Raw genomic sequence first — 25,241 nt, 5'->3', positions numbered from 1 at the left:
CATAATGGAATCATTTCAATTTATAAGGCAAATAAAAAGCTAGTGTTGAGTCCTATTTGACTATACAGGGTGCCCAGAAATATCGAATACCCCTAAAAAAGTTTTCTACCAAAATACTTTGGTTGGTCACAGTGAATGATAATAATGATAGCACATGATTGGTTGTTGGACTGGAGAGATAACATTCCACCAATCATATGCATCTATTTCACATTGCCAACCTATATCTTTAATGAAAAACTTTCCTTGGGGTACTCGATATTTCTGGGCACCCTGTATCATACTATACAAAATATACATAAAACCATACAATCATGGTATATCTTACGGGACATTTATTGCTCACCTACTTAGGTCATGGCAGAGCCATGCCTACACCAGCACCAGCACCCTCGGCGCAGCGACTTAGGCTTCCATAATTAGCTTGATGAGCACTTTGAATAATATTGAAATATCACAAACTCCGAACACAATTAAATTCTCGATTCAAATCATAATAAAGTTTAATCTTCTTCAACACATAATATCAAAAATCATAGTAAAAAATATAGGAAAAATCGAACAAATAAAAAGCACATGTCTATCTTGGAATCGCGGTCAAAATACAAGTTATCGAGAACATAGAAGTTTATCTCGAAAGTCTCATCTTTTTCCCTTTACCTCCTCCATTTATCTCATCCAAAGAGAATAATATTTTATCTGTAAAATGGGGAATTACGAGGTAATACCCATTTTACGACATTTTAATTTTTAAATAGTCTCATTCCTTGCGCCAAATCCCAAAAATCATAACTTCATGACTCTCAAGTTTTGTCCCCAAATTTTTCGGATCTGATCAAGAAAAGCTCGATTATAAAATTTCAATTTTTTGCAGTCAGCTCATTTCAGTGGGTTATTTGACATATTTTCCAAAAATCCTGAAAATTGAGATTGAATACAATCTGCTGATTTAAATTCATAATAATGATGAAACCATGGTTCTGACCAAATTTAATGGAGACTTTTATATCGAGTTTAAAGTCATTCAGAATAAACTTTTGCTCCAGAGTTGCTCCAGAGGTGCTCCTAGACCTAGAGAGACTTACATAAATAAATATTTGATTGATTGCTTGATATAGCTTTCAAACAGGCAGCATTTTCAAAAAATCGTAGTTTTTTTCGTTCTACCCCCCCCCTCCCTCATCCAACCTATTTTGAGAAAAAACGATCAACTTCTATAACAGACATCATTTGAGATTCTGGCCATATTGCCATCAAAATCCAATACCACTTTTCGGGTTCTACTAACGGTACCAAAGTCCAAAACACTCGACAAATATCCTTCATGTCTTATCATCAGGTCATAGACACCAAAAGAAGGCAAAAAAAAAACGAATCAAACCTCACTTAAAAGAAGAAGCAGAAGAGGAGAAAAAAACGAGGCCATTGGAAAAAAAGAGAAAAACGTTTCGCCGGCCAACTTGCATTTCGCTTCTCGCGTACATAAATCGATTAATCATTGGACAAAGCGAAGGCTGTATCATTACAAAACGTTAAATAATAATACGGGTCCGAGAGAGTAAGTAATAATTGTTAAACCTTGCGCATCGAGTCGAGTGTACACTGTACAGAGAGCACAATACACACCAGGGGAAAGGAAAAAAGAGAAGCGAACAGCTCACGGGCAAAATAGGTAGAGGAACGAGAGACAACACAGCGTTGAATAAACTGGTGTACAGGATATGGCCAGCATAACAAACCACTACCTCTATAGGTAGGTATATATAGTATGTCCATCATCATAATAATAATAATACAACACAACACAACAATATAACAACACATTACCGAACACAGCGTGTACAATGGTGGAAAGGGGAAGAGAGCCAGAAGAGGTTTAAAAAAAAAGAACCACGGAACAAATAAAATAAGTAACAAAAAAAAAAAAAAGAGATGATACCGTTGGTTGCAACAAAAACCACGCTCTCGAGAGACCGTGAAAGTTGAAGCGCCACTTTCTCTGCGCGCACAACGCAACACATCTGCGCCGTGTCGCGGTTGTAGCCGAGCCGCTGCGCCTCACCTTGCGCAGACAAAAGAGATTAAACCGGTTTGTTGCGTTGCACTTCGTTATCTCTCGAGTTGGTTCCAAGAAGAAGAAGAAAAAAAGGTATAGCGAAGATAAACCTTCCGTTTATAGTGTTATTTCTTCTATGCCCTATTCTCTCACCTACTCTATCTTCTCCTACAACTTACAAGTGCCTACTTGTATCTTGCATTATCTGCAATATGCAAAATACGTACTGTATCTACAATTTTACATAGGATAACCACATAAAGGTAGTTAGAGGTAAGTATGAAACGAGTGAACTGTACTTGCTCTAGCAGATCCACACGAATTAACCAGGAACACCCATAAAAACGCAGCCACTTACTGCATAGCAATTGGAAACTGGAAACCGGTTACACCACAACGACTCATCCGAATTCCGAATTATTAGCGTAGGTGCTCGAAAATTAAGTTTAAAAAATCACACACCTTCTATGAAAACGACAAATTGCCTTTTTTTTCACTTCCATCATTAGTGTTCCTGCTCAAAATCAGTGCAGCAAAATGCACATGTTTCATATTGTGTAACCGAGTAATAAATTAGTCATTCATTCTTTTTCGGCTTCATTAACACGAGTAACTCATAAGGAACCTTTTCACTCGAATTTTTAAGAGGATGACAGCATTCAAATTGAGCTCCAGAATACCTCGAGATCACCAAAAATGGATTCTAGAAGTCAATTTCAGGAGGAAATTTAATTTTTTACTGTTTAATTTGGAAAACCGTGGAATTCCACACTTTCAAATCGTGATTTCTTCGAACTCCTTTTCCCAAAAAGATACAAGAAAGTTTCAATGTAAGATGTGCTTCTATCGAAATAATTTATTGTTTTTAGAGAATTTTTGAAGAATTCAAAAGCCCAAAATTGATTCAGAATTTTCAAAATTTTTGGAAAATATGTCATGTGACTTATTATTAAAATGAAATAAAATTTCAGCACAAAATCAAAAATTTTGAGGCGAAACTTGGGTCATAAAGTTATAATTTTTGGGATTTTGCGTTATGTGACATATCAAAAAAAAATTAATTTTGGCAAAAAATCATCAATTCTTCTTATAAAACCTTTTTCTGATCACTTTTGATGAACTTTTAAACTCAAAATTGGGTCATTAATTTTCAAGATTTTTGGAGAAGATATCATGTGAGATGTGATTCATTGAGATGAGTTGGAATTTCAGCAGAAAATCCAATATCAATACTATTTTTGAGCTTTTTTGAAAAATTTCGGGGTATAAAACTTGGGTCATGAAGTTATGATTTTTGGAATTCAGTGTTATGCAACCTACCAAAAAATTAAAATATTGGCCAAAAATCAAAAATTTTCATCACAACTTTTTCTGAGCACTTTTGATGAACTTTGAATCCAAAATTATATAACCCATTAAAATGAGTTGAAATTTCAGCAAAAAAAAATCACACTTGTGAGCATTTTCAAAAAATTTTATGGCATAACTTGGGTCGTGAAGTTATGAATTTTGAGATTTGAACCTAATGCGACCTATTCTATCAAAAAAAAAAAAAAAAAATTAAAAATTCGGTAGAACTTTAAAAATTTCGATCAAAACTTTTTTGAGCACTTTTAATGAACCTCAAACTCACGAATGGCTTATAATTTTCAATAATTGTGGGAAAAAATCTCATATGACCTACCTATTGAAATGAGTTTAAATTTCAGCAAAGAAAAATCAAAAATTCACTTTATAACTCTTTTTGAGAACTTTTGAACAAAATTTTGGGACAGAAATTGGGTCATTAAGTCGTGATATCTGGGATTTTTGACAAGCGTATCATGCGACTTATCAAAATGGATCATATTTCAAGAAAAAATCAAAAATTCTCATCAAAACTTTTTCTGAGCATTTTTTGAAGAGTTTTGAGTCCAAAATTGAGCTAAGATTTTCAAGATTTTTCAAAAAAAAAGTCACTCTTTGTAAAAAATTTAATATTTTGACGAAAATGTTACTTGAGCAATTTTGAAGATTATTTTGAGCTGAAAATTGGGCCACGACTTCCAAGGTTTTCGGCGAAAATGGTCAACTTTGAGTAGTTTTGAAGAATAATGAACCAAAAATTGGATCATAATTTTAAGGTCATTCGGAAGAATTGGAATGAAATTCATCAAAATAAAGTTTGATTATATTTTGATTCCACGACACTTTTCCAAAAATTCCAAAAATCATGACCTACGTAATTTTACGCTTAAAATTCTTCAAAATTTCTTCAAAAACATTCTTGTGGAAATGTATACATATTTAGATAGATTCCATGACACTTTTCCAAAAATTCCGACTATTGTAACCCAATTTTGGGCTCAAAATTCTTTAGATGTGTTCAAAAAATATTTTCATCGAATAATTGAATTTTTTCGTGATATTTCAACTCATTTCGGTATGTCTTGAGACATTTCTTTAAAAAAATCATTAAATTCATGGCCTAACTTGAGCTAAAAATCCTTTAAAATTGCACAAAAAACATTTTCATCGAGATTTTTTTTTTTGAAAAATTTGAACCAATTTTGATAGGTTATCTGACATCTGCCACAAGCTAGAACAGGGGCACCTAAAAAAAAAACGCCAATTAAATTTTTGTGCAGCAAAAATGCCATCCATATTCGAATTCTAAAGCACGGTTTTCCAAAATGCTTCACTGCAAATTCTAATTATTTGTCAATCCTCTATCACGAGCCCATTCGATAAATTTATTCACAATCGATCAATATACCCACTATTTCCAAACCCTTCACACTATTTTCTCAAAAAAAAAAAAAAAAACATCACCCCTAATCTGCAACACATGAAAGAGCTCATCTTCATACTCGCAGCACAACAAAAACACCATATCTCTCAAAAAAAATCACACACCAGAGACATAAACTCAGAAACAAAGCCAACCTAATAAAAATAATTCACAATTATCTCTCAACTAAATAAAAAAAGAACCCAAGACAGACACACAATACCGAACGTGAGTAAGAATCAAAAATCCAAACAAAAACACAAGAAATGAAACAAAAAAAGACGTGGAGAAGCGATCTAAAGGTTTATGAAAAAGACCCCCTCAGTTTACAGCAGTCCGAACACGTGATGGGACCAAAACCTTAGCCAAAGTAAACAACATTCAACTTTTGCCTCATGCCTCTCTATCTTCTTATGTATAGTCCACATTGTTACACTATCTCCAGATCCAGACCCTGCCTAACTCCAGTCTACATCTTTCTCTCGCGCCTAAACACGACGAAACAATAAAGAGGAATTTCCTTTAACTCGCCATCCACGTAATCTCCATCTCCTCCTCCTCCACCACCACCTCATCATCATCCTCGTTATGTGTATTCATCGGCGTATCTAATCGTGTTACAGATCTATGGGTTCGAGGTACTGCAATGATCCGATCCGATCCGATGATAATGATGATGATGGAAACACCGCATCAATTCGCCTCACTTCACCTTCCCTTCGTAATACAAAACCGGTACTCTTGACCTCCCTTCTTTTCTTCGTGGGTATCTCTTTAAAAAAAAAAAAAAAAAAACTGGATAGCGAGATGATAGACTAATACCTGCGGGCTGTCCCGGTACATACCTATCGATCCGCGGTAAAAAAAAAAACCAATGGCACGTTATTTCGCCATTATAAATAACTCGCTATACAAATATTGTTCCAGTTGACCCCTTTTTATCACCGCGTCTGTCCCGCCGAGTCCTCCTCCTCCTCATCCTCCTGTTTTGCATACATACAGACTCTGTGTCTATTCTTCTCCGCACATTTTCATCGACATTGTCGCCATTATTGAGGTGATTCTGCATTGTACTTTCTGTGTAATACCATCTTTTCATTCTTCTACGTACTCTGAGTGCTTGTGCTTGTATGCAAATGCAAACAGTGATGTAATTTGGGATTGGCGAAGGTCGACAAATCAATAATCTCTCGTCTCTCTTTTCTCTTCTCATTCCAATGACATTATCACACATCGTATGCAGTAAATATCGTAATACATCTAGACTACTTATACCTACCTATCCATCAACACAACACAACACACGTCAAGTTTCCTAAACTCTTTCATCTCTCCTCGTACGTCCCAAGCCACGTATCTATATATTCAAATTTAATGACTCTAGCTGCAACAACAATATGCTGTACTTCCCCCCTCACCCTTCATCTATCTTTCTTTATGGTTTCAATTTCGGTATCTCTCTCAACGAACGAATAGCAGCAGCAGCTTTTTAACCAGACATAATAGTATATAATGGTGGCATTGCATTGTGCACACGTTCGATAATATAGCGAGCAACGACGACTATAATATACCAAGTACGAACTAGGTCAATGTTCTCTTTGTATGTATACTGAGTAGTTACATTTGTATGTAATGTACTTAGAAGACAAATTCGAAAAACAGGCTACAATAAATATACGTATTATAAAATGAAAGAAAACACTCACCATTAATTTTTCGTGGTAACGTTTTCCAGCATTATTGTGTTCGTTCGGTCGATATGTTTCAACTATTATCTTTTTTTCAACAACGTGTTCTCGATGCGAAAGAATACATAAATATATACCTGAAAACAGAAGAAAAACAAACAATTATAAGTACGTGTTGAAGACTCGTATTTCGGTATTAAAAATGAAAATATCGATAGTCAGGTTCCGCGAGCAGGTGCTGGATGTTTTATTTTTGAAACAGGCTACATTAAGTTTGGTGAAAAGAGGGAAGTATCACGAAAAACTCGCTTCATATTTTGAGATTCCAAAACACTGGGGCCCAAATTAGAGTCCTTCAAATTGAGTAAATCCCCAATCCCCATCAAAAAGCAAACATCCGACAAATAGGACAGCATTTAAATGAAAAGCAGAACATTGGATAGGAAATTACGTTTCAACAGCAGGGGCAATAAATCAGGTCTTTCAGGTTACTTGGGGGGAAAAAAATCAGGATTTTCCAGGCAATTTTGACCAAAAAAATCATAATTTGACAACTTTTACAAAAACTTAGGGCTTTTTTGCAATTTAGGCAGCAAATCAAGACTTGCTAACACGATTGAAAAAAATCAGAACTTTCAGCCATTTTTGATTCCAAAAGAATCACGATTTTCTGGAATGTTTGACCAATCAGAAAATTATGCCAGAGAATTCTGATTTTTTTACCAACAATTTTCAGACAAAAAATCAGGATTTTTGATAAAAAAATCAACATCAGACAAGCTCGACCCAAATCGACACTTTCTGGCAAATTTGACATAATAATGAAGATTTCGAGGCATTTTCGACCAAAACTCAAAACCTTCGTGCAACAGTTGCAACACTGACAAAAAAAAACCGAGCTTCCTAGTTCTGATTTTTTTTGTTCCATCATTTTTTATTTTAGTCTAACAAGAAAGCCCTGATTTTCAGTAAAAGTTGCCAAAAGTTGTAATTTCTTTGTTGAGATGGTCTGAAAAATCCTATTTTTTAGGCAAGTTGCCTAAAAGCGTCAATTTTTTGCCTCAGCTGCCTAAATTTGGACTTTCTGTCAAGTTTGGACAAAAAAGTGAGGATTTTCTATAACTTCAGACAAAAAAATCAGGCCATCGCATATTGTTGGGGGGAAATCCAACTTTGCCCGTTAGGTGTGCCACTCCCTACGCTATCCACTCCGGGGGCACGCCAACTTAGCACTACTACGTCAGACCCAACAAGTAATTATGGACCCAAATACTCAATACACTAATGAAGAGGCATAGCATTGTTCATATAACGTTTATTAAGCAAATAGGTAAATGGTCACCTGGTCATACAGGTGACACGGTACAATACTACGACACTACGTATTATTCTGCTGAGCGTTCTTTTATAGACGGAAAGCGGCCAGCGTAAAAGCTGCTACGTCAACTTACATAAAAGAACTGCACAGAGGCAGGAGCTTTCAGCAGGGTCTACCTCTGGATGGAACGAATCCACCAGAGGGCGCTAATCCAGTTAGCTTACCCCCCCCCCTGGGCATAATTACCCCACTAGGTAGGTAACCAGGAGTCCCTAGTCCCCACTACAATATTTTTGACAAAAAATCAAAACCTTTTCATATTTTGACAAAGACTCGGTTCTTTCTAACACATTTGAATCCTAAAAGTTGGGTCTTTTTGGCACTTTTGCAAAAAAAAATAGGTCTCTGAGGCACTTTTGACAGAAAAATATTTGATTACAAAAAAGAGTACCACTGAAAATGGCTGATAATAATCTGACTTACGCAGGTACACACATGGTGATCATTCAAATGCTCATAGGTGAAGAGTACATCAAAGCGCCTTTTTACATAATTGACGCACCTGGTCGTACATTCATCATGGGCAGAATATCTATGGAAAAGTTGGATATTGAATTAAACATATGTAAAAGACGAGCAAAATGCAAGCCCGATTTTCGCTAAAAATTCATCATCCCTTTCATGCATCCTGATCGCACTGACAGTTTTTGCAGTCAGAGAAGAGGATGAATTTAGAAACAACATTCAATATACGATGCGCAATAACACCAAATTTTCCTAGGTAAACCGGGAAATTGAGGATGAAAGGCGTAAGGCTATTAAAATTTTCAAGTCTAACCTTAGGAAAGATTCAAGTGAAGTTGTGGGAAATGGCTCAATAACTCAAGGTCAAATGGATAAGGCTATTAAGGAATTGAAAATTTTCGAAGACATATTCTGTCTAAATCCAGGAAAATATGCTGGTGAGCAAGTTTCATCCAATTTTAAACCAGGTACTGATCACCTTAAGCCTTGGCGAGGTGAAAAATTTAGGCCAAGTAAAAAATTGCTCTCAGGTTTACGTAGAGCTGTCACTAAAATGTTAGCGTTAGGAATTATTCGCCCTTCTCACTCGCCTTATATCAATACTCTTGCTCCTGTAGTTGAGAAAAATGGCGAAATTCGATTATGTCAAGATGCTGACGAGCTTAATAAATTCCTACTTATGAGATTTTCTGACATGTTTGATCAAAAACCAAAACTTTTTGGAAACTTTCGCAAAAAATCAGAAGTCTCTGACATTTTAGATGAAAAAATCAAGTATTTTTGGCACGTTTGATTCAACAAAAAGGACTTTCTGGTATTTTTGACAGAAAAAAAATTCTAATTTTCTACAATATTTGAAAAAAGTTAAGGACATTCTGACAAGTTTGTCCAAGTTTGGCAAAAAATGAGGACTTCTTGGCTACTTTGGGTAAAAATAGGAACTTAATCTCTGTTTGATCGAAAAATCAAAATTTTTAGACAATTTTAGTGAAAAAATCAGGACTTTCTGACATAAGTATACGTATTTGTCCCAAAAATAGGACTTTTTAGCAATTTTGAAGAAAAAAATGGCAACTTTTTGGCACGTTTGACCAAAAAATTGGAACCTTTTTTTTACAATTTTTGCAAACATACAGAATAATTTCTATTGAATTTTTTCAAAAAGTTTGTACGTTTGATAAATCGTTGGTAAAATATCAAATGGCAATTGTGACCAAAAAACACGACTTTTTGACAATTTGTTCAAAAAACGAGGACTTTCTTGCAATTTCGACTAAACTTCAAAGATTTCCTGAGAATTCTGATTAAAAAAATCAGCAGTACCTGACAAAGTTGGTAAAAACATGTGATTCTAGAAAATTTTGTTTAATGTAAAGATCAGAATTTCCTGGAATTTTTGACAAAAAAAATCAGGATTTTCTGTGATGTGTGACCAGTGAACGCAAAACTAAGAGAAAGTAGGGCAAAAAACAGGTTTTTTTCACCTTTTTTCACAAAAAATCACGACCTATTTCATATTATGACTGAAAAAAATCAGATTTTTCTGACAATTTTGGCAAAAATTGAGGACTTTTGGTCACGTAAGACCAAAAAGTTTGGAGATTTCGGAAATTTCAACAGAAAAATCAGGACTTCCTGGCAGCTCTGTCAAAAAATACTGTTTGGTATTTTTGAAACAAAAAAATCCAGTCTTTCTAGCAATTTTGGCAAAAAATGGAGAATTTTCATCATGTTTGACCAAAAAATTGGGACTTTTGGGACTTTTTGGAAACTTAGACTAATAAATCAGTGGTTTCAGGTAATTATGGCAACAGAATGAGAACAATAAAATTTAATAAGATTTTTCACGAAAAACTCGGGATTTTCTGTACCTATAATTTCTGACTAAAAAAATCAGGTCTTCCCGAAAATGTTGACCAAAAAAATCACGAAACCAATACTTTTATGTTTGGCAATTAGAGTGAGGACTTCCTCGTAATTTTGACAAAAAACTGAGACGTTATGAGGATTCAGACCAAAAAATCACGTTTTTCTTCCATTTCTGACAAAAATATGAAAGAAATTCAGCAATTCTAACAAAAACATTGGCCTTTCATCTAATTTTTCCCAAAACTTGCGATTTTGGAGTAAAAAATCAGGACTTTACAATACTGAAACATGATCAACAAACATGCTTCTTATTTACGTATTTTGAAAAAATATTCTCGATTACTCGGCAATAATCTGAGCAACTGTCGATCACATTGCTCTTTTCAAGAGATGGTCATCATTTATCATCATAATCAGCTCGTGAACTTGAAAAATACGATCGAGAAATAAGGCAACGTTGCCAGCTAGTCACCAAGCAACGTCACGTCGGTCGTCGTTTCGTTATTACACGATATTAATAAAATTATCACGGATATGTTACTTTCTGACGAGTTATTTCCATTTCAAGGCTTTTCACGAGTGCCTAAAAAAGAAAAAAAATTCCACACAGGACGATCAGGCAAATAGGTAAATATCGCTATGTTATTGTGACCCATATTGAATTAGGTATACAGTACAGGCGCTCTGTCTGTGACAGGTGGTGGAAAAAGGTATGTTAATCGATTCGACTACCAAATTGGCAATCGATGGCGAATCTCGATATTGGCCTGGATCGAGGGGAAGAAAGGACGTGTGTGTGAGTGAGTGTGAGGTGGTTTTGAAAGGTAACATCGTCGTTTTTTTTTGTGGTATATTCTTTCTTATTTTTTTTCAAAAGAAAGAGAAAACATATCTCGCAAGAAGGCGAACAATTCGAACGAAAGTAATTTTATTTGAAAATATAAGTTTTTTTTTTTTCTTTCTTCAGTTCGGATTTGAGAAAAAATCGACGTCAGTGTTCGTTCGTGTGAGGAATTTTACTGCAAAAAAAATATATATAGAGAAGTACGAGAAAGTTGAAGGGGGAACATACATCGAAACGCGTTACGTATTTATATCGAGAAAAAAATGAAGAAAGAAATTCCGTATATACGAATTGAGGAAAGAAAAAAGCTACGCAGTATGATTATTTTTGACGAAGACGAAAAATACCATAATATAGAAAGACATACGAGTAGAGTAGAGATGGAAAATGGCGAGAAAAAACAACCCTTAAGCGTGCAAAAGTTGTAAAAGACGAGAAAGCACGACGATATGGCGAAAAGTTGTGTGCAAATATAACTCGCATCAAGTGAGGAGGGGGGGGGGCGAACTATGGTATTCGAAGACGACGAGTTGTTCGCTCTATTTTTTGCCTCATCGCTCGTTGCCTTTCCTTTATACTCGCGTGTTCGTGTTTAATGACCATCGTCGATGATCCTTTCCTCTTCTTCTGGCATGTTTTTCTTCTCTATATTAGAATTTTCCCGAGGAAAACATCTTGAAAGTTGCTGGGGTAAAAACGTCGCTCGTACTGGTAGTAGAGGCGATTTGCGAAATCCGAGACGAGTAAAAATTGCCTGCAGTTTGTCGCGTAGCTCGAGTTTCGTCGTATGTGTCGTGTTAGCAGAACTTTTCCTATTTGTGGGGGGAGGGGAGGGGATGAGAGGGATGAACTTGGTATTTTTTCGACGACGACGACGACGTTGCTCTCGCTGGCTCGTTTATTTTTCTGCGTTAGGATTTCTTATTTTTTCTTTTTTTTTTTTTGCCCGAATAAAAAACACGAGTTCTCGTATTACTTTCCTAGAAGAGGTTTACGATAAAGAATTCGCATCGTTGTTCGAGATTTTAGCAAAGAGATAGATGAAAAAAAATAGGCGTCTAAGCGAAAGAAAGCAGATCATATGGGGACGGACAAATTTTCTTTTTTTACGACTCTGATATTTTGTCGAGAGCTTAATTTGTCATTAACGACTCGACTAGGAAAGAATTTTTTCTTCGCCTGGTGCGGTCTTAATCATCGCATTTGGCGTGAATTCTGCTTTTTCAGTAGATTCAACTCGTCCATTCCGATGCCAAGTTTTTTTCCCCATTCTGCCTAGAAGAAAAATTTTGCTCGCGCCAGACGGCGAATTGTACATAGTAAATTTTACAAGGTTTTCTTTTATGTGTTGTGTTGTTAGATCGCGAGTCACACGATGAGAAGAGGATGAGAAAAAGCGAGAGTGTGAAATACATACGAGAAGATATTTTGGCCCATGTTCTGGGTACATATATCAGAAAAATGGTTTGTTTACATAATGTAGCGTGAAAAAAAAACCGCCAGGAAGGGAGGAGAAATCGGTGCTGCAAATAGGTCGATATACGCTCGCAATCGACGACGATGACGACCATGTTTCGTTTATAATGCTGATACTGTTGTACCCGGAAACATCTCGTATACTAGAAGGAGGTCTTGGCCAGCGTGGTGTTTTTTTCTTGCGAATTACCAACATACACTCGTATATCCTCAAAATACGAGTACTTTATTTTTTACTTGGATTATTTCGCCGATTAAATGTTGAGCCAGCAGCGAAGTAGTCCCGAGTGAAATTTTTTTTCCGAATTTCCACCAAGTATAGCTCTTGTAGCCTCGAGTTGAGAGGAATTACGAATTCCAGAAGAGAAGGATCGATATTTATAATTTTAAAAATTGTATCAATTTTACAACCATATTTAACTACATTGGCCAAGGATTAATCCCATCTGAGCGAAAATTGCCTCCTCCCGAACTCATATTCGAATTCGAGTTGTTTTAAAACTCGAATTCGAATTAAAAAAAAAAAAAAAAAAAAAAAAAAAAAATGAAACGTGTTTCGTAAAGTACGATGATCGCAATTTCAAGTACTTCGTGTACGCAAACGAAAAAGTAGAAGTACCTAGGTATACGATTGTGAAATATGGTGACATTTTCAATATCATTTCAAATTCGCGAATAATTTTTTTTTGATTCGATTCGCCCTAACGTATAATAATATAAAGCGAATCGTGGAAAATTTTCCAATTGGATTTGTTTGTGAAAAATCAAACGTCTTCTTTTGAGTATAGTACAGCCTACGCAAGCTGAGCCAATTCAGAAACCCACCTTTGTGTATCGTCCTAGTAATTAAAATTTTTTATTAAGTAGGTTAGAGGATTGTTTGGTGTAAGGCTTCGATAAAAAGGGGAGACGAAAAAAAGCAAATTGGCCCTGGAACGAAATATAATCGTAACTTTATACCAAAACTACGTATTACGTCATGAAATAAAATTAGCTACCTGCTCTATACGCGTAGCTACTTTTTATTGGCCCCCTTTTCATCTTGAATCATTTTCCATTTCGCGATGACGACGTAAAAAAGAGCCATTTTTTTGAAAATTTTCTTTTGTGAAGTTCATCAGGGAAGATGGGAATGAATACTGAAGTAATGATAACATTTTTAGACTTTAATTTTCGTCGAGTTCGGGTTTTTCGTTAAATTTGGGCGTATGATGAAATAATCATTTTTGAATGTGTGGTCTCATGAAAAAAGATGCGTTTAGAGACCAGAAAATTGACCAAAAAAAAAATTTTAAATGCTGTAGATTTCATACCTTGAATATTCAAGAGCTCTTTGTCAAGCCCATAATCAAACAAAATACGAAAAAATCAAAATATCAGAGAAAATTTTTAAAGTTGTGCTAGTGAAAATAAATTGTGCTAGGAACACCCCCCCCCCGCCCGGAAGGGGGTCTCAAAATATGTAAGAAATCCAGAAAATTGACATTTTCACGTTTTTTCACTTCCAATCCTTGTATTTGGACCATATCCATTAAAAATATTGTTAGATATTTATCACCCCTCAACATGATGAAAAAATGGAACTTGCCTTTTCCTCAAAAAATTAAAAAAATGAATATTTTCATGTTTCTTTTTTTGAAATTTTACTCCTTAGATTTGGTCCATCTTTATCAGAAAAGTACTATATTTAATGTTTTCGATGTATCACTCCCCCTCTTCCCACCACCACTATCCACCACCTTCACAATGAAAAAGTAGAACTTGGTCGATCCCCGAGCTTCTAAAAATAATTTGATCTGATAAAAAATTAATTTCATAGTACAGTTACTTACTCGTATTTTGATTTATTCAAGTTTTATTGTGTCTAAAAGAATTGAACTAGCCAAGATTATTGCTTGGGAGACCGCGAAAGATTGGTTTCAAAAAACGATTTGGTGGGGGGATGAAATTTGACTGAACAAAGAAGATTTTCAAGCAATTTTGTAAAAAACAGGACTTTTTTTGGCAAACATAAAAAAAAGAGAAATCTGAGAAATTAAATTCAAAAAATTCGGGAGGTTTTCTCAAAAAGATTTGGTGGGGGGATGAAATTTGACTAAACAAAGAAGACATTCAAGCAATTTTGTAAAAAAAAGTCTTTTTTTGGCAAACTTCAAAAAAAAGAGGTCTTTTTGGCAATCAAGGAAAAAATCAATGCTTTTTGGACGTTCTGGCAAAAAAGCAAAGATCGCTGATCAATTTTGGCAAAAATTACGACCATTTGACCATTTAATCAGAAAATTACTTTCTGAAAATTTTTGACGAAAAAACAATACCTACAATTTTTCGTCAACTCGCCAAAAAGTGACTCTTTCTGATAATTTTGACAAAAAAAACTGAGATTTTTTGGGCCTACGTGGCCGGAGCTCGGCGCCGCGGCCGTCATTATGTTCGTACTATTGTGTAGAGCATGGTCAGTGTCGCGAGTTTATATCAAATTGTGTAGTGAGCTTAAGGACGTCGAGGTGTCGTCTATGTGTAGTGATTTTATCTCTTTTCTTATGTGTTTTATTTTATATTGTTTGTAATGTGTAATGAGTTTAATATCTTATTATTTCATTGTGTTTATTGTGTTTAAACTGTGTTAATTGTAATAATACAGCCGAAGGAGGCATTTTGTTATAATTTACCAACTCGTGTTCGTAACGTAACGAATAAATCTTCGTAAAGCAACGCGTATACGTTTTATTTATTAGTTAAAGGTAATATTACTCAAGCCGGGGTAAGTTCCACACTCTTCAGGGGTGCTAAAATACTATTATCTTTACAGCTCATTTGACCATTTTACCAAAAAATGGACACATCACTACAATTTGGACAAAAATTGACGCTTTTTGACACTTTTTGACTCTCTTTGATAATTTTGGCAAAACTGGAATTTTTTGACAATTTTGGCAAAAAACAGAATTTTTTTGGGGCAATCTTGGCAAAAATTGGCTCAATTGGGCATTTTACCGAATAAATGGACACATCTCTACAATTTGGACAAAACTGGAATTTTTTTGACAATTTTGTCAAAAACTGGACTTTTTTGGGCAATCTTGGCAAAAATTGATTGACTCATTTGCTCATTTTACCGAAAAATAGACACATCTCTACAATTTGGACAAAAAAAGTCGCTTTTTGACACTTTTTGACTCTCTCTGATAATTTTGACAAAACTGGAATTTTTTGACAATTTTGGCAAAAACAAAATTTTTCGGGGCAATCTTGGCAAAAATTGGCTCATTTGGGCATTTTACCAAAAAATGGACACATCTCTACAATTTGGACAAAAATTGACGCTTTTTGACACTTTTTGACTCTTTCTGATAATTATGACAAAACTGGAATTTTTTGACAATTTTGGCAAAAACTGGACTTTTTTTGGGCATTGGGCAATCTTGGCGAAGTCAGGGCTGTTTAGCCAATTTTTTCCAAAATTGGCTCATTTGACCAAATGACCACTTTACCAAAAAATGGACACATCTCAACAATTTGGTCAAAAAAAGACGCTTCTTGACACTGTTTATCTCTCTCTAATAATTTTAACAAAACTGGAATTTTTTGACAATTTTGGCAAAAACTTGATTTTTTGGGGCAATTTTGGCAAGATTAGTGCTGTTGAGACGTAATTTTGGAAAATATGGGCTCATCTGACCATTTTACCAAAAAATGGACACATCTCTACAATTTGGACAAAAAAAAAACACTTTTTTTGACACTTTTTGACTCTCTCTGATAATTTTGACAAAACTGGAATTTTTTGACAATTTTGGCAAAAACAGGATTTTTTTGGGCAATCTTGGCAAGGACAAGACTGTTGGACAATTTTGGTAAAAATTGGCCCCTTTGATAATTTTACCAAAAATGGACACTTCTTCATAATTTGGACAAAAACTGACGCTTTTGACACATTTTGACTTGAATTTGGCAGGAAAAAATGAATCAACTTTTGAGAATTAGTGTGTCCTCAAAAAAGAAATGAAAAGGGGGTCTGTTTGCAAGTATTCTGCTCAGGGATGAAAAATCTTAAAATAATTTGACCTACAGGCTTCAATTTAACACGTTTTTTTGATATTTTTCAACTTTGTGGACTTCATACAAAAGGACCAAAATCATTTGGAGAACAGAGGGAGAGTTTTTTCTTGAAAACGTGCTCATTTAAAAAGATTCTGTATATTGAAAATTTTTAAAAAAAATTCCTACAGACATCAATTTTCTATCTTTTGTACTTTTTCCAAATTTCAGGGGCTTCGTACAAGGAGCCAACATCGTTTAGTGGTCCAATGAAGGGTTTTTCTTGAAAGGGAGATCATGTAGAATAATTCTAGCATAGAAATGAAATATTTTCAAAAAATTGTACCTGATTTTGATTAACTTTCATTTTTAGTGATTTTTTCATTCAATCTACGAATTTTACTCCAAAACTGCCTCAAAAACCAATACACCTGCTCAACCAACTGAAATCACATGCTTATGTGAGGTATTCATGAGATCATACGTCTTACGAATGCAACCGGTTATAAGAGTTTACCCGACCGTCATGTCAATAACGATTAATTACTATTGCTATAACGTACGCAGGCGTTGTTGTTGTTGCTACGTTATTTATTCTCTTTACGACGACAAAAGCGATAATAAAGCATGTACATACATACATATATACTTGATACCGACGACGACGACGACGACCAGCATCACCATACGACAGTAAGAGTTGGAAAGCAGCTCACATATTATTGAGTCGAGTACTACAATAATGAAAGACACGAGGGCATTGGGCAGAGGGAAGGAGATATCCGTACGGTTATATGCACATAACAGCCATGATCTCCTTGAAAAATTATTATATGCACGTACATACCTACTTGTACTATTTTTCTGTATGCCATTGTCAGTATATAGTATGCGTGTACGAGTATGTGTTACTTTTATTTTTACGCTCAAGTTTTTTTTCTCTCTCTCTCTCTCTCACTCTTCGTATACATACCTGCCAGTTTCGTTATATTATTATTCTTTTATGTATACAGAAAATAAACCGGTCGCTTAGCGGGAACTTGTTAATTACGATGCCAGCACACACTACACACACACTACACACACACTAATACACAGTGTATGTACTTGTACGAAAGATTCGCGTTCTCGCGGGCTCTTCTGTTCGGCGAAACCATTAATTACGTGTCATCTTTTTTTGTCTTGTCTTGTTCTTTTGCCCTCTTACACTTCTTCTCTCCGCAGATACTTTTACTGGTGCCTCGAAGCCCGTGCCCGGTCAACATATTGTGCACGATGAGGTGGAGTTCGAGGTGGACTAGAGAGAGAGAGGTCTCGGGTCTCGGGTCTCGTATTCGGAAATGAATTATAGAAACGGTCCGGCGGGTCGAGCATAAATGACCATTGGTCAACGTCTGAAATAGCTTCTGGTTAGGCTGATGGAGAAAAAAACTTGGAGGTTGAGCTCTAATGTAGTATACGATGAGAGGTCTGTGTTTCGTCATAATTCTCGTATCTACTGCTGTTACTGTGTGACTTGCTACTTGTTGTGATGATGATGCTCGACTAATGGAAATTAATGGAAAAATACTGCGATGTGAACGTGTAGTGAGGATGTGATTTTTAACGTAGTTTTCCACGAATCGATTGATTTTTTGGAGAAAATTTTGCCACCATTTTAGTTCAAATTACAGTTCTATTTTTATCCATAAGGCCACTAGGGTCTTTTGAAATTTCAGCGAGTCGAAGGAGGAAAATAAATAAAAACTATCAATTTAAAAATATTATACCTTGTGAACATACTCGTATCAGGATCAATTGGACCTGATTTTCATGATCTAGGTACTGTGAATATGGTTACCCTGCTTTGGTCCTCTTTTCAGCAAAAACTGCCAAAAAGTGCTCTTTTTACGAATTTTTTCAATCAAACTGAGAAATTTTCCAGTTATTTTCGGTCAGGAATTTTGAAATTATTAGCTCTTGAAAATAGAGCAGTTTTGGGTTGAAAATTTCTATGATCTAATGATGTTGAAAAATATTTACACTATCTCTCCTTAAAAAATCTGAAATATTTGAAACAGGCCCTTGCCTTAATTTTTCATCATTTTTTTCGGTTTTCCAGACGAAAATTTGATCTATGCACAGAAAACGGTGGAAAAATGATGTAGAAAGGGCCCATTTATTTATTTATTTATTTTTTTTTCAAAGTTTACAACTGCTGATGAAATTTATAATCAATTAAATTAAAACTTTTTACTCGACGTGAAAAATCAAGACAGGAGAGTTGGAGCACTTCTACTTTGAAAAATAAGATTCCATTACCCTCCTCCCCTTCCCTTCCCCCTCCCAAAAAAACATAATTCATCCAAGTTCAGGTTAAATGCCCTGAAAATCTGGAAAATTGGCATTTCAATAATCTTTGAACATCTTCAAAAACAATAAAGCAGGATTTCCTCAATTTTAGCGAAAAAAAGGACTCATTACAATTTTTGCAAGAAACAGGATTCCATTTCAATTTTTGCAAAAAAAAAAAAAAAAAACGTTGAAGAAATCAGAATTTTATAAAATTTTAAGCAAGACTTTAAAACTTTGGTAAAAAAAAAGTTTTTTTTTGCTACATTCAAAAAAAGCAGGATTTTTTCCAAATTTTGAAAAAAAATAAGACTTTTAAACAATATTGCTACAAAAGTGGGATTTTCAGCAACTTTGGCAGAAGAGCAATTTTAAACATTTTTTGCTAAAGAAGCATGATTTTTACTAATTACACAAAAATGCAGATTTTTGAAAATGGCAAAAAAAAAACAGTAAGCAGGTATTCCAAACCAAATGCCAAAATGCAAAAAATTATTTTTTCAATTTTTGAAAAAAAGCTTTTATTTTTCAAATTTGGGCTAAAAAGCATATCATTTTTTTAAAAATGTTGACAAAATTGCAAAATTTTGCAGGTAAATTTGGGGGAAAAAGCAGCAGGTGGATGTTTTAAACAATTTTGCAAAAAAAGCTGAACTGAAAAAAAAACAATTTGTTAGGTTAGGAAAAACTTGCACGAATTTTGCCAATTCAGGCACAGTATCATTTTATGAAATGTTGTCAAACAAATAGTAGAAAATTTTTGAAAAAAAAAAAATCTTAGATTTTTTCAATTTAGGCAAACAAGAATAATCTTTTAAATTTTGCCAAAATTTGCTTGGAAATGCTGAAAAAAACAGCAGGTAAGTATTTTTTAAACAACTTCGCCAAAAAAGCTTAATATTTTTCAAATTATACCAAAAAACAGACTTTTTTAAATTTTTGGCAAAAAAAACTAAGACTCATAAGCAATATTTTTGACAGAAAAACAGTTTTTCTTAAACTAATAGAAAACAGTTTTTTTTTAAACAAAAGTTCTGAACAATTTTGGGGAAAAGTAGAATATTTCTGCAACTTGAAAAAAAAACAGATTTTTGCAATAAATCAGATTTTTTTTGCAATTCTTGCAAAAATGCAAAATTTTTTTGAAGAATGTGTCAAAAGCATAATTTTAAGCAATTTTCCCATAAGAGCAATTTTTTTTGGCAAGTTATACAAAAAGCAGGGTTTTATATAATTTTTGCAAAATAGCAGGATTTTTTTCAACTTTTAAAAAACTGGAATTTTTTCAATTTTTTACAAAAATGTAAAATTTTTTGAAGAATGATATGATGTCAAAAGCATAATTTTAAATTTTCCCATAGGAGCAATTTTTTTTGGCAAGTTATACAAAAAGCAGGGTTTTATATAATTTTTGCAAAATAGCACGATTTTTTTCAACTTTTGAAAAAAGCTGGAATTTTTTCAATTTTTTACAAAAATGTAAAATTTTTTGAAGAATGATGTCAAAAGCATAATTTTAAGCAATTTTCCCATAAGAGCAAATTTTTTTGGCAAGTTAGACAAAAAGCAGGGTGTTATATAATTTTTGCAAAATAGCACGATTTTTTTCAACTTTTGAAAAAAGCTGGAATTTTTTCAATTTTTTACAAAAATTGATGTAAAATTTTTTGAAGAATGATGTCAAAAGCATAATTTTAAGCAATTTCCCCATAAGAGCAAATTTTTTTGGCAAGTTAGACAAAAAGCAGGGTTTTATATAATTTTTGCAAAATAGCAGGATTTTTTTCAACTTTTGAAAAAAGCTGGAATTTTTTCAATTTTTTTACAAAAATGTTGTTTTTAAATTTTTGCAAAGAGCAGGATTTTTTCCAAGTTTTGGAAAAAAAGCACCATTTTAAGAAAATTTAACAGAAAATAAGTTTTTGAAACAAGTTTTTTGAAAAATGAAATTTTGAAAGACTTGGCTAAAAATTAGTGGTTCTCTAGTAATTTTTGAAAAAACACGATTTTTTCAATTTTTTTTGCAAAAAAGATTATTTTTCAATTTTGGCAAAACAGCAGAGCTTTTATAGAATGCTGAAAAAACAAACAAAAAAAAAACAAAAAAACAAAAAAAGTAGGATTTTTTAATTTTCACAAAAATTTGTTTTTTTTTCAAAAAATAGCAAAAAAGCCGAATTTTTTGAAATTTTGACAAAACAACTGCATTTTGAATAAAATTGGCAGAAATGGGATTTCAGAATAATTTTTGCAACGAAGGGGAACTTTTGAATAACTTTGGCAAAAACATAATTTTTTGCAATTTTGTGAAAATAGAATTTTTATGCAATTTTGATCAAAATAGGACTTTGATGTTTTTTTTTAAAAAAAAAGAGATTCTCAATTGGCAAGTAGGGAAAATTTCAGCACAAAAGCATAATCACGAGAAAGCAACATGATAAAAGTAAAGACTGTCAATTTTACAACTTTCTCTAGATTTTAAGAACCTACGAGTATCAACTTTGGGCTTTGGCAGATTGTCAAAAGCTGATACAAAGTTACTCGTTCTACTTCTAAAAAAAATCCATTCATTCCAAAATCATCCTCAATCAACTTTTCAAAACATCCACCTCGAATTTAATCTTCTCCTTCATCATTCTACCTTTTCCAAAATAACCAACTCACCTTTCATACCTGGGTCAAAAAAACAAACCACCTCAATTCACTCAGCCTTTTTCATCATCCTTCTCAGTTCTCACAAACCCATCGTTACCACCTTGTAAAATTCAATACCACCAATTACCATCTAAAACACTGGTTAAGAATTTCAAATTTCGTATCGAGGCCGCGGCCATCCCTGCACCTTTTCTCACTCCATTCGATACTACTTATTCGTTCCATAAAAAAACCCTCTCTTTTGACTTCCGACCATTCGTCGTGCAATGGAAAAAAATCCAATTTACTACCTCAAACGAACCAGGGTAAAAAAAATTCCCAAAAGTAAACATCCAACCACGCACACTGGTCTGAAATACTGGAAAAGTGGAAAACATATCCCTTCACTCGTGAAATATACGTATTTCATCTCGCTAGTTCCACTTCCACTTCCAGAGCTCGCAAAAAACAAAATGAAAAACAGTTCTGGGAGAAACTCTACCGGGTTAATACACAGCAGCAGCAAGCTTTTACTTCACAGTTCACACAACGATGATGACGATGCCGCAAAAACCACACAAACCTTGTTTTCGTATACCGTGCACAGCAAAGCGGCCTTAACGATCTACCATGAGCAGCGAATTTGCTAAAATAACTCTCGAATTATTCCTTCTCATACATACGTACATGTATACGTAACGAACGTACACTACCTCAACCTATCCCTTGATAATTGCCACAAATACATTTACGAAAACGAGAACGAGAAACTCAAAAGGCAAAAATCAACCGCTACGAGCAGCCTTTTGCTGAGCTATTTTCGAGTTCACAAACGTTACGCACTCTCGTACGAGAACTTAGATATATACGAGTATGCATAGCTTATTCTCTCTGTGCAGCATCATTTTTTCTCTCTCTCTCTCACTCTCTCGACGTAACACCGCCATTAATAATAATCTCGTACTACTTCCCGCTGATCTTCAGGGTCTAGTCTTTTTCCTTTGGTCGCGTCCGCGTCGTGGTTGGGTCGTCATTTCACACACATTTACGATCTTTTTCATTTATACACGCTCGTATGTATATTATGGTGCACAACATATGCCCTTGCTCTGCTTCCAGTTCCCTTTCGGATCTTTTTCATTTCTTTTTGATGTCGATAAAATAGAAAAAGAAAGAAGAGAAAATAAATTCAGGCAGCGGACATTTGTTTAGCTCATCGCATTTAATACTCGTGTACCCATCGCATTTGGGTCCAAGTCGTAAAAATCTACCTCCAAAGGTCGCCGACATACTAAACTGGTTCCACTACATATGTGGAAAATTTCCACACCGAATGCGAGCATCTCACACACACTCACGTTGCATTACGTTGCATCGTGCATCGTCGTATGAATTGCATCCTGTACACTTATGAATAAATTAAGACTGCTGGGTCCAACCAATCGACCTATCGACGTAACAAATTAACACGTTTTTTAATCGCGTCCGTCGACTAATATATTTATTATTTGTTTTCATTTTACAGCTCGTATACGTACGTATGTATAGCCCTGTCAAGGACACAAATTCTACGAGTCGTATGTACTCGTAATGAGAGACCGACTAAAACGACCAGTTCCACAACTACACAGTTTTAATGTTCATTCCGACTGATTTTAATTGAAAATCCATAAATTACGTCGACAAGACAGATTCTTGCCAATTGGAATGCAATTGAAAGTTTAACCCAGTCACTAAAATGTTGGGAGGGGGGGGGGGTTCTTGAAGAGGCTGTAGTTCATTTACATGAATCAAATGTCATAAAAATATTACGGTGTGAACTTCTTCAAAGCTCCACTCAGATCATTGCTAATTCTCAGAACTTCAAACATATTGATGTTTATCACTTCAAAGTTCAAAAATGAAATATGGTTGAAATCAGATGCCTGCCAATGGTGGGAAGGGGGAGGGAGGGGGCAGAAAAATGTAGGCGAAAAGTTGAAAATTTTTGAGAAAAATTGGGTTCATAGGGGCTAAAGTAGAAATCAGAGAACATTAATGTGAAAATTAACTTACTCATTCGAACAAGAGTTCATATTTTGAGAGGAATTCTTACTGACCTGAAACAAAAAAAAATAATGTGGATTAGTTGATTATAAATTAATCATCTGACGATTGATTTCATCATTATTTTATACCAGATTCACTCGTGCTAAAAATTCTTACAACAGAGATTTCTTACTTACTAGAAAATTTTTGAATACAACAGAGTTAGGTATCTAATTCGAAATAGCATGCAAAAATGCATCATCAACCAAAATTTCAAATGCTCGAGTGCATTTTTTGATTTTTGGTGAACTTTTGAAAATCATTGGTCCAAAAAAAATGAAAAAAAAAACAAAATTTCATCAAATTGACACAGAAAGCTGAAATTTGGTATATATGCCGTATTTTCGACCTCTCAGAGTAGCACCAGCTCTGGAGCCTCCAGTGAAGAAATTCCAGTTTCCAAGAAAAAAGTTTTAAAATCTATCAAATTGAACGTTACCAAAATGTAAATGAGAATGCATTGAAAACACGTCTTCTAATCAGATACTGTGAAGTAAATTTCAACTTCTTGACCCCATTTGATAAAATATTAAAGAACCTTTTGAAGAATTTTGAGTCCAAAATCGAACCATGATTTTGAGGGTTTTCGAATGATGTGCCATGGGACTACTTTTTCTTAAAAAATTTCAAGTCCAAAAGTGGCCCATGATTTTTTTTCTTTTTGAAAAAGCTCTCATGGGGCTATCAAAATACTTGTAGGCCAAAAAATCAAAAATGTCTATCAAAACTTTCATTGAGTTCTTCGAAGAATTTTGAGTCCAAAATTGGCCCGTAATTTTCAGTTTTTTTGAAAAAAGTGTCATGAAGCCTATCAGAATGAGTTGATAGTCATATTTTGTCTAAGAATCAAAAATTGCTATTGAAACTTTTTCTGAGCACTTTTGAAGAATTTCAGTTTGTCTTCATTTCTGGAAATCCAAATCATTTTTTAAATCATTGATTTTTCCACATGATTTCAATTATTTTGATAGGCAGCATACCCGCATACTTAACCCACTCTTGATGGCTCTCCAAAATCGAACAAATTCAAAGCTGAAATTTTTCAGAAATACCTACTCAAAAAAAATTGTAGGAAATTTTCGCTTATATTCAATAAATGTAGTGCATTGAATGATTGGTTGTTATTTGGGTAATATAAGTATATGGAGAGCTCTATTCCAAAGTGGGTTAAGTCATATAAAAAAAAAACACGTTTTACGGAAATTTTTACTTCAAAAGTGAGTTAAGTCATCAATTTTTCAAAGTGATTTTTTCTACAAGCAATTGTTCTATGTCCAAAGAAAGGAAAGGTGCACTGACCTTTCGAAACAGAACAAATTTTAGCAACAAAAATTTTAAATGCATTTTTTGGTGAAATAAATGACTTAACCCACTTTGGAATACAGCTCTTCATATGGTAAATCCCTAATTAGGTGTAGGCTAGAAAAGGTGGATGCAACCTCCAACTTGTCCTGCATTAATACGGCAAGTTAGCATCTAAGTTTACCATAACATTGGCGCCCAACGTGGGGTGCCAATGGTATGGTAAACAAAGAACCTGACTTACTCTTCCACAAATGGGTTGGAGTAAGCTCACATCCACCCTTCATTCCTAGTACAAA

At 34.4% G+C, this 25,241-nt stretch overlaps 1 protein-coding gene across 6 annotated transcripts in view; it reads right to left on the bottom strand.

Annotated features, from left to right (window-relative positions):
- Positions 1-25,241, bottom strand: part of LOC135846728 (lysine-specific demethylase 3B-like) — a 327,018-nt gene that overhangs the window by 122,331 nt on the left and 179,446 nt on the right. For all 6 annotated transcript variants that reach the window (XM_065365998.1, XM_065366006.1, XM_065366035.1 and 3 more), the window contains one exon: positions 6,536-6,654. The gene's annotated coding sequence lies outside the window, so the exon portion shown is untranslated. The remainder of the gene's footprint in view (positions 1-6,535; positions 6,655-25,241) is intronic.

This window comes from Planococcus citri, chromosome 1 (assembly GCF_950023065.1).
Source record: "Planococcus citri chromosome 1, ihPlaCitr1.1, whole genome shotgun sequence".
Taxonomy (NCBI): domain Eukaryota; kingdom Metazoa; phylum Arthropoda; class Insecta; order Hemiptera; family Pseudococcidae; genus Planococcus; species Planococcus citri.
The sequence above is the reverse complement of the archived record's forward strand: the minus strand, read 5'-3'. Positions and strand labels throughout refer to the sequence as shown.